This window comes from Zeus faber (assembly GCF_960531495.2).
Source record: "Zeus faber genome assembly, chromosome: 10".
Classification (NCBI taxonomy): domain Eukaryota; kingdom Metazoa; phylum Chordata; class Actinopteri; order Zeiformes; family Zeidae; genus Zeus; species Zeus faber.
This window is the reverse complement of record NC_137199.1, coordinates 3,518,313-3,533,374: the sequence shown is the minus strand read 5'-3', so window position 1 is coordinate 3,533,374 and position 15,062 is coordinate 3,518,313. Positions and strand designations below refer to the sequence as shown.

General features: G+C 42.5%; 1 protein-coding gene across 1 annotated transcript in view; it reads right to left on the bottom strand.

The window, feature by feature from the left end:
- Positions 1-15,062, bottom strand: part of il1rapl2 (interleukin 1 receptor accessory protein-like 2) — a gene marked incomplete at both ends in the record, with an annotated part of 388,422 nt that overhangs the window by 81,804 nt on the left and 291,556 nt on the right. The gene's annotated exons all lie outside the window — the stretch shown is intronic.

The following is a 15,062-nucleotide window of genomic DNA, read 5'->3' as shown; positions in this document are numbered from 1 at the left end:
GCTTTGTTAAGCAATGAGATTGTATTACCTTGACTGTGATTGAAAACACTTGTCCTGTGCTTTTAAATGTGTGTTGCCTGTGGCATTCCTTCCTTGCACAAAATCCCATGGATATATTGATATATTTTATGTATTCATTAATACCAACATATCATGAGAAATAACAAGCTTGTATTTGTCATCAGACTTTGCATATTATTCAGTCAAGTGTCATTTGAAGAGAACAATTACTGCTTGTGATGTACCCATGCATCTTATTGTTCATGAGTGGTAAAGTTTGCATAATGCATATGTGAAATGTTATTTACTATTACATCACTTTTATATAACATTAGTTATTCGTCCTTGAATCTGGCGGCATCCATCCCTCAATGTGTTTACCACATTTCAGTATGCTTTTTCTATCATTAGAATGTGCAATAAAAGGAAAAGCCAAACTCTTTGCATACTATATGATACAACAACAATATCCACGCGCATGCTGAAGGATCAAACATACCATGCATTGCAAAAATATACTAAAGCGGTTGCTCGTCTACTCTCCATGCCAGTATATATATCCGCTGTTGTTGTTGTTGTTGTTGGTGAGGCGCATGCTCATTGCACAGAGCAATGCGCAAATTTTGGGGTGTGATACACAGAAAGTGGAGTTTTTAAAAATCTGCGCTTTAGAAGGCGTTTTAAAAAATCTCCCTTGTTGCTGACGCTAAGGCTGTGTCTATTGAATATGGAATATTGGAGACTCAACAATTTGTTCAGCCCGTCCTGACATTGTTGACGTTAATTGTTGTCGAAGGCGGGAGTGGAGATGAACATGCGCAGATAGCACCCGGCTTGGCAGTGCACGCTGTCCATTGGGTGGTGCGTGGTGTCCAATTGGGTAGCGTCGCAGAATGACTGGATAGGTGGTGTCTGGAGCGTGGTGTGCAGTTTGGGTGGGGTTTTGCGTTAAACAGGTCTCCATAAGAACTAGGGAGTGAAGGTCCTGGGCAAATCTGGGCAGTGGCTGTTGTGGCAGTTAAGGATTATCAATGTTTATGTATACATGGAGTACTGGTAGGCTGAGGATGGTGGGCATGGGTATGGAGGGGAGTGGTTCACTGTTGGGCCAATTCGTGGCTGATTTCAATGAAACATCTGTGAAAGACGGTGCCTGCTCCTTGATAACCTCAGAGCAGTACTCACGCTGGCACTCGTGGTGGCTGTCCCAGCGTGGTAGCCGACGAAACCATTTGTAGCTTGTTCATGGAGATTTATGACGGCGCTGCCTAAGAGGCTCTCTCCTTAAGTGTGTGGCTAGACTGGACTTCTGTGTGTCACCCCCCAAATTATCTGCACAAGAGATTTAACATCAGATCCTGAGCAGTATTGTGTGTTAAGCCTGCAGGCTCAAGAACTTCTTCCTGCCACAATATTAAGAATAATAATGATAGGGTTGTCTCGTGAAAGCTGGAAGGGTTGTTACAACGGCCATACTCCAAAATGTCTACAGACTTTGTCTCCTGCAGTCAGAGTATCAGCAGGCCGAGCCCCCTCCCCTGTTCACAAACACACACACACACACACACACACACACACACACACACACACACACACACACACACACACACACACACACACACACACACACACACACCATCTACAACAAAACGACAACTCTCTCACACACACATGCTACTGACAGTGGCATTTGAATTATGTCCAGATGGTTCCCACTGTGTTTTTCTGCTGTTAATGTCTGTGTCATTTACAAGACGTGGATGTGTGTCTTTATATTAACGGGTACAATACAATACAGGCGTACGTATAAACTGAGGTATCCAAACTGACAAGACTGACCGAATACAAGATACATATTTCTATCTGGGATCTCTCCTCTCCTCTACGCTCCCCTTATCTCCTTTTCTTTTCCACTTTAAATGTTTTACGTTTTCACTGTGATCATCAGTGTTCGATAAGTTGCAGTGGTACAAAGAAATATATATTTCTCTAAACTGATTAAAGGCTCAACGTTGGCCACTAGAGGGAACATTAGTCTATCATATCTACAGATGTATGTGTTTTAATAGTACATGACTGGGATCTTATAAATATTTCAGTTAGCAAGGGGGTAAATCATTTCAGCCTCTTGTTTAAAACATTTCTTTCCATTCTATGTTCTCTTTTTTTTCTTTGTTTGTAGTGACGGGAACTAAACACTGCAGCCGCAGACAACAAGCGTTAGAGGTTATGCATTCCGTTATCGATTCTTACATTACATTGAAATTCAGATGCTGCAATTTACGGTCTCCGTTTGCATTGCGTGGCACAACACGTTAGTCACAGCGCACCGACACACAAAGCTGAGAATGCTTACCCAAGTGTATGTGCCGATGGCAGAGCATGAAATTTTATGGGTGGATGTGGACACACATAGGTACATGCAGTCACGCGAAACTGCACGGTTAGCAGCAATGGTGTCATCCTCACGTGCGCTCATATCATACGAGTACATTGGACGTAAACAGGCACAGAGAAAATGGCCCTAAGTACTTCATGTGTGTGTGTGGTTGCAGGCGAGAAGGAGAGCAGCCATGCATACGTTTACAGCAGGAACTGTTACTTGTGTGTGTTTGTGTGTGTGTGTGCGTGTGTGTGTGTGTGTGTGTGTGTGTGTGGGTGTGTGGGCTGAAAGTCAACATACGTATATGTTTAAAATCACTTTCTTAGCATTTGTGTGATATTTGGTTACTGTGCAAGTGGGTGAGAAAATATGACAGCCTTTATGTTTACAAATATGTATGGGTGTGCTTTTAAAGCTGGGTATCTATTGGTTTACTGGTATATACTGTATTGGTTGCTTTGCGCAGGATCTGTGCAGGGTCAAGACGAGAGGGGGCCGATGCTGCATTCCATGGGAACTAGGAAAAATGTAACTCATGTTGGTTGGAAGTAATGCTGCGTTTCATGGGAACACTGAACATTTTTTTGAATTAATGCTCCGTTTCCAAGGGAAACTAGGAACTAGAAAACTGTATATTGTGACTAATGCGACTAACCTGGACCCTGTGCATTGCTGCCTGCAATATATTTATTAGGGATCCCGCCCCGAAAGCCTATTGCTTTTGTTAATGTAAAACTGACCTCAGTAGTCTAGGAATGTCATGGATCCACAGCACTCACAGACAAGATGAATAAAATGTGTATTCGGGGCAGTCACAACATGCTGTCGTCCGAGTTTGATCCGGATCGTTCCATTATTGTGGATTAATTTAGTTAAAACTGTATTTTTTATCATCGCCGCAATGCGCGGGCATGCTCAAATGACGGTGAGCACAGGTCAATTGATAGGTGATGTCAGACCGTTATGGATATCATGGATCCGACAAACCCACGGACAATCTGAATATGATTTGTATTCAGTGCATTTCCAACATGCTGTTGTTCGAGTTTCATCCAGATTGGCGGTTCAGTAATGTGGATGGAGTTTGTGATCAACAATCACAACCTCACGAAGATGGCCCCACCAAAGACTTACGTTACAACGGAGAAATTGTTGCGTGCGTGGGCAAGTTGACAGACCACACAGATCACGTGAGTCAATAATCGAAACCTTACCAAGATACTGCCAAGCACAGATATAGTCAGGATTGGACTTTAACCAAGGGAATTTAAGATACAAATCAAACCATACGAAGTTACAAAGTGAGCGGTATTATTTTATTACTATTAACCTGTATTATGTTTGAAAAAAAAAACGTTAAAGTATTACCAGAAGACAATTTGATTTAACAAAGTGCAGCGTATCAAATATCATAAATATATACACTTCTGAGGACAACTGACAGGCACCAGAGTAAGTTCTACAAAATAAAAAACATCGCTGTATAACATCGCTGTCAGAATTTATAGACATGCCTGAGATATCAATGTATACAATCTTCCTGAATTAAACTTACCAGTAACAATAACCATAATCAATAACATAATACAGTAGAAGGAACATTTATTTATTGTGTATGTGTTTTGAAATTTTTTCATTCTTTTTGTGTTTTTAGTGTAGCCCACTACACACAATTGATTTAATTATATATCCTCTACAACTGAAGTCAGTTAAACCACTCACCATAGTTTATTTATTGATAGGCCTTTCAAATACATTATTATTGTGAAGACAGTTTTCTGTCGATTTACAAGGTGCCATAAAATAATTATGTTCCCCAAAATGCTTTTATAATTGTGATAAATAATCATAATCACAATACTGACTAAAATAATTGTGATTACAATTTTTGCCATAATCATGCATCCCTACTTCAGAATGCTAACCGCCACTAGTTGCGGCGTAAGAAACCCACCCACAGCCTCAATCACCACCCGATCATAGAATTACACTGTAACAGCCCGGAACGAATGAACTTCTGCAGTCACAAAGCACACTGGAACAGAAAGCCAAAGCACACCCCACCATTGAGCTTTAACAAAGGGCCATCTAGCCTGGACCCCCCGTTATTGCTGCCTGCAGCTAGATTTATTATTATTGTTGGCTTTAGGGGTGTGCATGCGTAGAAGTGTTTCAAAATAATTTTGGATGACGGCCATGTTGGCCCCAGCCATTCTGTGTAGAGAACACTAATCCCTGATCCAAGTGGGTCATAATTTCCCAAAGGCTGTTTCATAAATTCCTGTGTGCCATATTTTTAATCACTTAAATTTGTCACTTAAATAAAAAACACAGAGAAAATGCTGCCCGGGTTATGGCCCGTCAAATAAATTACTGTAGCCGCGGGATCACCACTATCATCATTACGGTATCCACGTCATTGTGTTGTGTCATCTTTACCCTATTCCGCCAACTATTAATGTTATTTTTAATCTCCTCTCATGTTAAGAGACAATGAAAAGCTTATTTTCCATCAGTAAACTGTGTGGTCTGGATCAGTGTGAGCTGGCACTCGTCAGACAGAGAGGCCCCATTGCGTCAATTCAATGATTACATTTTCTATTTGTTTTTGATCGACCAGAGCTGGTCACTTCAGTCAGTCCCTGAGCATAGGCCGTATAGGTGGTCACCTGGGGTGCCATTCATCCATGTGGGCGTGACGCCAAGAAGATGCAAAATATAAAGATGTTGGGCGCCACCAGATGTTATTTTTATGTTTTAAGAAAAAAACAATTTTTGGCCGCCCCAAATTCTGGGGGAGGATCCTCAGACCACCTACTAATGTATTATCAGTGGGGTTGAGTTGGTCAGCTGTCCCTGACTTCAGTCACTGAATTTCGGGTTCTAGCTGTCCATTTTCTTTTATAAAACAAACAAAAAAAACAAAACAGAAAGGGGAAGCGAGTACTACGAGCAAGCATTCTGTGTAAACACCTTAATGGCTCCCGTTACCCCCTCAAGAGTACCATCTGTCTTCCGGAGACTTTTTGGTGGACCAAATGGAGCCCATTTCAGAAATAAGTTCCGGAGTTCCTTAGTACTGGCAACCCAATTCCCAAAATGATTGCTGCACGATATTGGAAAGGAATCACTGTTGAGCTGATACTGCTGATGACGGCGGTCATGTTTAAAGCTGGATTGTGCAAAATTCTCGACCGAAAGAGGATTTAATAAACCGACTGTAATATCAGTTGATTCCGCTTATAATGTATTGCTTCCCTGTTTTCTGCCGAAAATTAGATGGCCAAGTCCTGAAGGTGAGAGAGAGCACAGTTGGGGAGGCACGAAGGGTGAAGGCACAATGCTGGAGATGGGTCTCTGACCCCCAGAAGAGGGTTGCACTGTTTTTTAATAATTATCAAAAGAGTGATAAGCAGAGTGGTGCTGGAGCTGCACAGCGACAAGCAGAGCTTTAGGCAGAGTAATCTGTAGGATAGCCAGACATGCAGGCATACACTCCAGATGAAGTGCCCCGGAAAACACTTTTGTGTATATCTGCATACCTCTGTGTGTGTGTGTGTGTGTGTGTGTGTGTGTGTGTGTGTGTGTGTGTGTGTGTGTGTGTGTGTGTGTGTGTGTGTGTGTGTGTGTGTGTGTGTGTGTGTGTGTGTGTGTGTGTGTGTGTGTGTGTGTGTGTGTGTGTGTGCGTGTAGGGGAAGTGAACTGCACAATGTGCCACCTCAGCTCAAACCCTCTCTGAATATTTTACTTCCAATCTTGAAATGCTCTGATCTAATCTGCCCTTCTAAGCAACGTGTGTGTTTGTGTGTGTGTGTGTGTGTGTGTGTGTGTGTGTGCGTGTGTGGTGTGTGCGTGTGTGCGTGTGTGCCTGTGTGCGTGTGTGTGTGTGTGTGTGTGTGTGTGTGCGTGTGTGGTGTGTGCATGTGTGCCTGTGTGCGTGTGTGTGTGTGTGCGCATGTGTAAAGTAAATATGTTTGTATATATGGATGCTGATTTGTACGTATTTGTGTATATTTCTGTGTGTGTGTGTGTGTGTGTGTGTGTGTGTGTGTGTGTGTGTGTGTGTGTGTGTGTGTGTGTGTGTGTGTGTGTGTGTTGTGGATAATGGCAATAGTTACCAGAAATATAACCCTACATTTGAGCAACTTGAAAAAATATATTATATATATATATATATATATATATATATATATATATATATATATATATATATATATATATATATATATATATCTTGCTACCATGAATAACATAGTTGCTTGGCGTAGCTTTGATTCTAATTATTAGCAATATTATGTAGTAATAATATTTTTTTCTAACAATGACAACAAAAACAAACAAACAACAAAAACAGAGCTACAAAACCTTGAATACCTCGTGAATAGCGATTTTTCCCCCTTTGTGCTTGTGTGCGTCTGTGTGTCTGCTCCCTCGCTCAATAAGAGTGTGAAACACAGTGAGAATACATTCATTGGAAAGTGGAGGGGGCCTGGCCGATTTGTGTTTGTGTTAGAACATTTGGCAACATAATGATGTGTGTTTCTCATTCAGCAGCCTCCCAAACATACCAATGGGGAGGGGGGGGGGGGGTAATTAGAGGAAATCACAGTAGCAAGGAGTAATTAAGACCGTTCAATATCTTCATTCTACCGGTGAGAGGCCCCATCCGGCCACAAGACCCGCTGTTGTTTTCCAGGTATATCTCTTTTGCCGTCTCTCTCTCTCCCTCTCCCTCTTTCGCTCTTTTATGATTCCATCTAGCTCATTTAAACCCAACCAGCCACTCCAAATGCTTTTAAACACTTTGATAGCCACTTGATGTGTGCCGTATCCGTGTGCGTGCGTGTGCGCGTGTGTGCGCGCGTGTGCGCGCGTGTGCGTGTGTGTGTGTGTGTGCTTGGTGTATATAAATGCTTGGTCACGCATACAGATACTGTATATAGTGTTTTTTATTATGTTTTTGACTTAGATGTGTGTGTGTGTGTGTGTATCTGTGTGGCCCACAAAATCTGTGTGTATTTTTTCTGGTTTTCTGGATGTCTGTTTGTACGTATGTACACTGATCAGCAACAACATTAAAACCACTGACAGGTGAAGTAATAACATTGCTCATCTCGTTCCAATAGCACCTGTCAAAGGGTGGGATATAATAGGCAGCAAGTGAACAGTCAGTTCTTGAAATTGATGTGTTGGAAGCAGGAAACATGGGCAAGCACAGGAATCTGAGCTACTTTGACAGGGACCAAATTGCGATGGATAGACAACTGGGTCAGAGCATCTCCAATACGACAGGTCTTGTGCTTCCAAAAGTGGTTCAAGGAAGAACAGCCGGTTAACTGGCGACAGGCTCATTGATGCGCGTGGGGAACAAACGCTCACCCATCTGGTCCGATCCCACAGAAGAGCTCCTGTAGCACCACTTTCTGAGACTTTCTGATAGAAAGGTGTCACAACACAGTACCTCGCAGCTTGCTGTGTATGATGCTGCGTAGCTGCACGTTGATCAGTTCCCATGCTGACCCCTGTCCACCTGTGGCCTGGTCTGATGAATCACATTTTGGGTCGGGGTTAGGGTCCGATACAATGAATCATCTGTGGGATGTGCTGGAACAACAAGCCTGATCCACGGGGGACCCACCTCACAACTTACAAGACTTCAAGGATCTGCTGCTAATGTCTTGGTGCCAGATACCACAGGACACCTTCAGAGGTCTTGTGTCCATGCCTCAACGGGTCAGAGCTGTTTTGGCAGCACGAGGGGGAGCTACACCATATTACACTTTTCACACACTTTAATATTCTCCAGTCGAAAACCCTATGTTTTCTCGGTTAATTGATAGTGTCTAATGGCAGTGCTGTAGTGTTTGGATGTGACTTTTCAAATAAACTCCTCTACATCGCTCTCAATGTCCCTCCATCTCTCCAAATTTGTGGGCCAGGGAACAACGGAAGGGGCAACATTTTTTTTTTATAATATACTTTTTCTCTCTTGTATTTTAAAAGGAACTCTGTAAAGCGATGGTTCCCAACCACTGTGCCACGGCCAGGTGTACCGTGAAAATGAATAAACAATGGAAATTAGCTTTTGTGTTGCAAGATCAAAAGTGCAAGGCTGCACTAATTAATCTAATGCATCAATTCCAGTGAGAATACCAGCTTTGTGTTCATCAGAACAATTCTCACTCACTCACTAACTTGAAAGGTTTGACTCTTTTTTGAGCTTGGGTTGACGAGTCACTCAGTGAAATGAGTCATTTGATTTTCCAGCTCTTTGTTTGTTTGATTCAGTTTGTTTAATGCATGCTAAGGGAGTGAGGACTGTAAATTAATTTTTGTTTGTGAATTGAAGATTCACCCATCTGTCGGAGTGGCTCCCGAGTTGTTCGCTATGAACAAATCGTTCGCAAGTCTTGCATGACTATAAGCCGACCATAATAATAAGCACAGTCATGCATGTTTCTTACGTTGTTTTAGTGGTTAACAGGATAGTGGCGTGCCGTGGGATTATTTCAATGTAAAAAGTGTGCAAACACTCCTGTGAAGGACTTTGGTACAGTACAAACCTGTTTGTATGCATGCCTGTTTCAACTGTTTCACACTCCTTGCCAACTTTCGACAGTGTTCGTGGTTTATATGGACGTTTTGCTCAATCAATGTTTTGGAAAAGATGTTTAAACGTGCACTTGTCTGGCATTTGCTTACTTGATTAACAGTTGCCTCCCTTGCTGACCCCCTCAGTCCTCCATTATTCAAATCGATGCAAACTCAAAATGAAGCCGGGGGGGGCTGGGGAGCGCGACAGAGAAGATGCGATACGGCCAAGATAAACTGGCTTGCTAATGCCCTCTCTTACAAGGAGAAAGTGTGTTTACAAGATGCTTAATGCATAAATGTAATTAGCTAATCGAACTGAAGTTACTGGCGAATTTGTTTTTTTGAGTGAATCTAGGTTCCCTCATGATGAGGACGGACCATATTGTGGGTGCAACCTCCTTCCCTCCTCAACCAATCAGTGTTTGAAGCGCAGGACTCCCAATTCGCACCGTGGAGATTTTAGGATTTTGGGCTCCTCTGTTCATGTCCGTGTGTGTATGTATGTACCATGACTGTACTGACTCTAATGAGTAGGTGTCAAGTTTACAGAATCAGTGTATTGTACATGTGAGTGTACGTGTATGTAGATAAAGAGGCAAGACAGAGTGTGTGCAGCCAACCCTGCCAGGTTAACCATGCGGACTCAGTGTTGAAGCTTTAATAGACCCGTTACTAATGCACACACACACGCACGCACGCACGCACGCACGCACGCACGCACGCACGCACGCACGCACGCACGCACGCACGCACGCACACACACACACACACACACACACACACACACACACACAGGTCTCTTTGGTCTGCTTGATGTAAAAACATCACTGATGTCAACAAGGTTTCTGTTCTCATTCTTTAAGAGTTAAGCCCAGCATTTGTTCACCACTGATCACAATATTCTCATGGATTGCCTGGAGAACTGGGTTGGTCTGTCTGAATGTGTCCTGAGCTGGTTCAGAACTTACATTACAGAGACAAAGTTTTGTCCTTGAGATCATGTTTCAGAGAAACATGATCTCAATTCAGGTGTAGCACGGGGGAGCTGCCTTGGGCCGTTGCTTTTCTCACTTTACATGCTTTCATTGGTATTTCATTGATATTATCAGAGAACATTATGTCAATTTCCATAGCTATACCAATGATACACCACTGTATATTTCTGTGGAGCCAAATCATGCTTACTTACATACAAAGCTCTAAATGGCTTCGTACCGGCCGACATTACAGATGTCCCGGTCTTCTACGTTCCATCACATCTTTCACTGCTCGCCTGTTCAGTACAACACCCGACTCAGAAGAAGATTGGAGATGCAGCATTTTTAAACTGCAGCGTATGCTCCGAAGTTATGGAACAAGCTACCAAAGAATATTAAAGCCAAACTCTCTCTGTGCTTTCAGGCGAATGTTAAAAAACTTTTATTTTCAGTGCAGTCTTAAATTAGTCTTCTTAGTTGTTTTTTTTTTATTCAATTTTTTTATATATTCTTTTATTTGCGTATTTGCGTGTCTTAGCCCGTTGGTACTTGATTTTATTATTTAAATTATTGTATAATTCTACTTTGTCTTTATATTATACTCATAGGAAGTTTGGAAATCCCATTCCAACCGGAGAATTGAATGATTGCGTTAAATGAGTATTCCTGAGTTAGAGACCACACCACAGCAGATAGATGAGTTGTAATTGACTGAAGACAAAATATAAAATGCTAAGTAATAGAGAAGAAAATAGGTGGTTAGAAGATTCTTTATTTATCACACGGCACACACATGCACTTTTGTGGCGACCAACACACACACACACACATGCTTCAAATGGTGGCTGGTGAAATGAGTTGTCTGCTTTTAACCTAGGCTGGCTCGTCCTTCCTCTGGGGGGCAGCCAGGAGCAGTGGGCAGCATACAGTGATGCACCTGGGGACCAATTACAAGTGTCCATTGCTGGTCAGATGATGTTCTGCATGTTTTTGGTGGGGGTCCTTACTGACGTTACCTGGAGGACACCCCACGTGAGCATGGGGAGAACATGCAAACTCCACACAGAAAGACCCCAAATTGATAACCCAACATCGTCCCGGGTGGGAATCGAACCCAGGAACTTCTTGTGGGGCAGCAGCGCAATGCACTGTGCGACTGTACACGTAAGGGTATGATGTCGGTGAATCGGTGCTTTGGCATGCTGTTGGGTGGGATGATGGATGCCGAGCTTGATAAAGGATAGAACACCAGGAGCCTTGACTCGCAATAGGGAAAAGAGTCTTAAGGGCATCAGGCCTCAGCCGTGCCTTGGGATGCCCTGTTGGTTCCTAAAGGATGAAAAAAATGGGAGAGAAGTAGCGAGAGAGGGAGCGAGAGGTGGCCACTGAGGTGGTGGCGAAAGCTAAGACGACCTAATGAGGGGTGGATAGGTTACACAGGGTACACAGTATGTATGTAAACTTCATTGGTAGTGGTTGGGGTGTGGTCTCTGCTCCCCAACCCCAGTTAATTCTAACTACATATAATAGACCATCTTTGTAATGTGTTTAAGCACTTAAGGATTCATTTTAAGGATGAGTTATGTCCACCAATCCCAATAATTTGGGAATTACTTGAGAGAGTAATTCAAGAGCAGTAATTCAAGACAAATCTTTGCTAAGGAATACTATTGACTCCATTGAAATAAGAAAATAATTTGCTGAGGAACGATCCTGATCCTTCATAGTTGGTAAATGCATTTTGCTTTTTTGCTTTGCTTTTATTGTTACTATTTGATGGCCTTTCAATGTAAAGCACTTTGAGTTGCAAGTCATGCAACATGACTGAAAGGTTCCATACAAATAAAGGTTATTATTCTTATTATCACAAATCTCTTTTCTTTGAAAAAAATAAAACTATGGGCGACAGCGGGAACATCTTGGCTACCATATTCAATAGTCCAAATTCCCAGGGGATACCCTAATGAGACGGGGATGTGGTTGACCTTTTCACCAGACCCACATATGGCCTGCTGCACCTGTCCTGTTTTGTGTGGGCAAAGTACACATACACAGTATGCTCGCACTGTACACACACACACACACACACACACACACACACACACACACACACATGCCACGTTGGCATTAGAGACACATGTCTGAATGTGTTCCCCTATGTGTGTTAGTCTGTGGGTGTACTGTATGTATGGGTGTGTGGGCGTGTGTGGATCTGTGTGTGTGCACAAAAGCAACCAATTACCAGGTGATGCACCAAGTGGAGCATATTGCATTTTAATGTGTGTGTGTGTGTTGTCTTTGTGCCCAAAGGTATTAAATATTAGAAGATATGCCAAAGCAAACATATTGCAGATTGTGTGTGTGTGTGTGTGTGTGTGTGTGTGTGTTTGTGTGTGTGTGTGTGTGTGTGTGTGTGTGTCTGTTTGTACTGGTCTTTATCATCGAAATGGACACAAACAGCATACACAGAAACTGTTGCTTAATTTTAGAAGATTAAAAAAATATATATATAGATATTCATTTCTATTCATAACCAGCTGACTGAAGCAAATGTACAGGCAAGAGGGAACCAGTTCACCCATGACATCATAAGAGCAGGGGGATTATCATCTCAGGAACGAGGAGCATGAACGGTTTGAATCCAACAAATCATTGAGCATGTTGATTTTTTTTATTAATTACATTTGCCTCCCCATCGGTAAACATTAACGTTTAGGCCGTGAGTAGACATCTCATCCAAAGTCGTTTCTCTTGACAGACATCACCAGAATTGTGTTAAATGTCGGTCACAGGGTTTCCTTTTTGTCAATACATTTTCAAGGCTTTCACATGTTTGACTGCACTGAATTTAAGCACAGTGAGAAGTTGCGGCGGAGAAGTGGTCGATTTGATTGGAACGATTCGTTTCGAAGAGAACAAATCTTTTAAATGACTCTGGGGTCCCTCTGGCAACAGATTCCTTTGATCGCTCATTTCCCGAGGCCAGGCACGCAGGCATTTCACTGATTGGCGAACGAAAACAGCAACGTGCCCAAACAAAGCCCTTTGAGTTTACAATTCAGCAATCTAGAGAACTCAGGAACCGAAACTAACTACAGAGGACTAAATGAATGTGGGAAAAAAATACATTTCTCATAATTGATGTTAAATGTGACTGGTTTTCAAATCATTTCGACTTTGTGATTCACGCACAAATGATTGAATGAATGAGAAAAAAAACGATGCACACTTTACATTCTTTCGCCAAAATCAATCATTTTGACAAAATTAAATGCATTATTATGGGAATCCCGTGTTGAACCAAGCCAAACCGATACTTCTCACTCTCATTCATCGTTCACCAAAAGTCCTCCCTCACCGCCTGTGCGTTATACCAACGGAATCAAAGGAGCAAAGAGTATGAGAAAAAATTGAACCGCTCTTATTACTGAGTGACTCGTCAAGAGTCGGATCTGAATACAGAGTCAAACCTCTCATTACTACAGCAGTGTGGTAAGTTTTCCAGCAGTAACAACATTTGACCAACATTTTTCACGCAAAACGATGTCTGTGTGAAAGTGACAGCCGGCATGCGGTGTGGCAGGGTGTGGTGTGATTACGTGTTATGTGTGCGACCCACCACCGTTACTGCTGCGTTCACATGGAACACGGTCGTGTGGGAGACGACAAACGTCATACAACATCATATTGGACAATATAGTATATTGGACATAGTGGACGATAGCCTGACGGCAGTCTGGCAGAGAACACTGACAATGAAACGGTACAGGGAAGTTACCTAGCAGTATTTATTGTTACACTAATGTCTCTGTCGCAATGTAGCTTGAATGTTATTCTCCCTTGTAAGTCGCTTTGGATAAAAGCGTCTGCTAAATGACTTAATGTAAATGTAAATGTAAAGTTAAAATACTTCAACTTTTTGTCGTCCTTTGCCAGCGAAGGAATGAGAGCCGGATGCACGTAGGCGAGGAGCCGACTCTACTGCGCATGTCTGCTGCGGCTGCCTGTCGGTCCCGAGTGTTGCACTGCAGTGACTGAACTGACCATTTTATCTGAAATATCACACTTAACCCTAAAAAACACTTGTATTGTAATGTATTGATATAAACTTTTTTTTCTTGTGGTGCGTGTGGCACGGATGGGTCCGGTGATTAAGTTGCTGCCCAGGTTATTAATTGTATAATAATATCATAATATTTGAATAATTAATACCGGTCATAAAAGAAGGGCTTCTATTGCCAGTGGAAGCCAGGTGATCAGCTATCGATCACTTCAGATCATTGATGTCCGCTGTCGGACATGTATGTTATACCGCTATATTCTGTGCAGACAGAGAGCCTCGCACGCAAAATCACATGCACATGCTCTGAGACAAACAGGCAGGCGCCCACACCAACACACACAGGTGCGTTTACTGATAGCGTATTATCTTGGCAGAAGGCTTTTAGATTTCCATGCTGAACATTTAGATTTACCTATTAATACACTTTAATAGGGGTCAGTGCTAGTGTGACTTGGGAAAAATACACAAAGGGGACACACACACACAAAGGGGACGCACACACACACACGCACGCACGCACGCACGCACGCACGCACACACAGTTGCAGCAGGTTGCAGTCTAATTTCACAGTCTGCACTCAGGTTCAATAACTTAGGGATACAAACACACATGCATGTATGCACACTACAACATACAGAATACACACACACACAGACACACACAGACACACACAGACACACACACACACACACACACACACACACACACACACACTAATTTGTCTTTAGTAAAGACTGTATCAAGTTATATAAGGTAATTAACTCACAATAGCCCCAATCACAGTGTCAATTAACATCTTGTGAGTGTATGTGCATGTGTGCATGTAGGAGTGTGTGTGTGTGTGTGTGTGTGTGTGTGTGTTTGTGTGTGTGTGTGTGTGTGTGTGTGTGTGTGTGCTCGCGCAAGCGTGTACCTACGTCCCTCCTGATGTGAGTGGAAATTAATAGATTTTTTTTACAAGTCTCAGGCATATTGGGAAATTACTCTAGAGTTAGAGAATTAAGTGTGATTGCCCTACAGGCCTTTTCCATTATTACTTAACAC